The sequence below is a fragment of the Etheostoma spectabile genome, unplaced genomic scaffold, assembly GCF_008692095.1.
Source record: "Etheostoma spectabile isolate EspeVRDwgs_2016 unplaced genomic scaffold, UIUC_Espe_1.0 scaffold00004500, whole genome shotgun sequence".
In the NCBI taxonomy this organism is placed as follows: Eukaryota; Metazoa; Chordata; class Actinopteri; order Perciformes; family Percidae; genus Etheostoma; species Etheostoma spectabile.
Genome location: NW_022603157.1, coordinates 19,895 through 21,548, shown reverse-complemented (window position 1 = coordinate 21,548; position 1,654 = coordinate 19,895). Strand labels below are relative to the sequence as shown.

Genomic DNA, 1,654 nt, shown 5'->3' with positions numbered 1-1,654 from the left:
GAGACGCTGGAACAACAGTGATTTGCTTTTGGACAGCAAAGGCTTTATGTTGATAGCAGGGACATTGAGGATTGTCATACTCTGCCGAGCAAAAACAAACGGCCACTCCATTGGTAATAATCCGGTTCACCACAGAAAGAAAAAGTCAGCACTCCTCACAAGGAAGGAAATTAAAAGGCATCCAAGTTTACATCAACAAACACCTCACCAGAAAAATGCTGATATTGCCAAGAAAGCACTCATACTCAGAAAACAAAACAAGATCCAGCAACATGGGCAAGAAATGTAAAATATACATCAAACTTCATGGCTCTACGCCTGAGGCAGCAAAAGTGATTCTCATCAGGGACATCACCGAGCTGGATAAGTTTGAAGAAGGAATGAATCAGAGCAAATAGGCCTACATAAGGTAACTGCACACAAACTGAATTGGACGTATCAAACACAATGATCATGGCAAACTTGGACAGAAACTTCTCTGTTACATATGATCAACTGAACTTGGAAACTTTCAAATACACAGAACTTAAACCACAAGACGTTGAAAACAACATTGACCAAGATAATAATTTACAGTGGTTCTCACTGCCAGTGTGCATATTACACAGTTAAACCTGTAAGCTTACTGTAAACTAGATGTGGAAAGTTGAAAGGTTGATCTTTTTTACCTGTGCTGTGGCTTAAAAACCAGGTTCCACTGAGATTTGAACTCAGATCGCTGGATTCAGAGTCCAGAGTGCTAACCATTACACCATGGAACCTTTAAAAGTGTTGCAAGGGTTTGTTAACAAAATGGACTAGTCCATACACACAATATATACATACTCTAAACAGAACAATACAGAGGCCGTCAGAGATGGCAAAAGTACTCACTGCCCGTGCTCAAGTAGAAGAAGAGATAATTGTGTTAACAAATACTCTGGTAAAAGTAGAAGTACTGATTTAACTTCTTTACTCAAGTAAAAGTACCAAAGTACAGGCTTAGCAATTTAATTAAAATATAAAAGTAAAAGTAGCCTTATGAATGACAAAGCTACCTAGGCCAGACAGATGTTACTAGAGAGCACACTGAGAAACTACAGTGGACATGGACATCCTCCCCCTGGGCCACGTCATCAGCCGCCATGGAGTCTCATTTCACTGTTATGCCGATGACACACAACTGTATGTGAAATATGACTCACAACCCACTGCAACTACAGCACCATCATCTTCAACACTCACCACCTGTCTGGAGGAGATAAAGGCGTGGATGAAACACAATTTTCTCCAGTTAAACAGCTCCAAAAACGAGGCAATCCTTGTTGGCACCTCACATCAAGTCCAGTCATCCTCCATAACCGGTTTAACTATCTCTGGTCAAGACATTCCCCTCTCCACAACAGTCACCAATCTTGGTGTAAGATTTGATCCAAACTCACCTTTGAGCCCATATCAAAAACCTCTGCAAGATCTCCTTCTATCATCTCAGAAATATTGCAAACTCCGTTCTACACTCACCTTAGCTGATGCTGAAAAACTGGTCCACGCCTTTGTCTCCTCCAGACTGGACTACTGTAACGCAATTCTCATCGGGATCCCTAACAAGAGTCTGCAGAAACTGCAATATATCCAGAACAGTGCTGCTAGGATCCTGATGAGAGTGCGAAAGTAT

General features: G+C 41.4%; 1 non-coding gene across 1 annotated transcript; it reads right to left on the bottom strand.

Moving 5' to 3' along the window:
- Positions 1-689: 689 nt before the first annotated feature.
- trnaq-cug (transfer RNA glutamine (anticodon CUG)) lies at positions 690-761 on the bottom strand. Its single transcript has one exon. It is a non-coding gene; the product is annotated as a tRNA-Gln (tRNA).
- Positions 762-1,654: the final 893 nt, after the last annotated feature.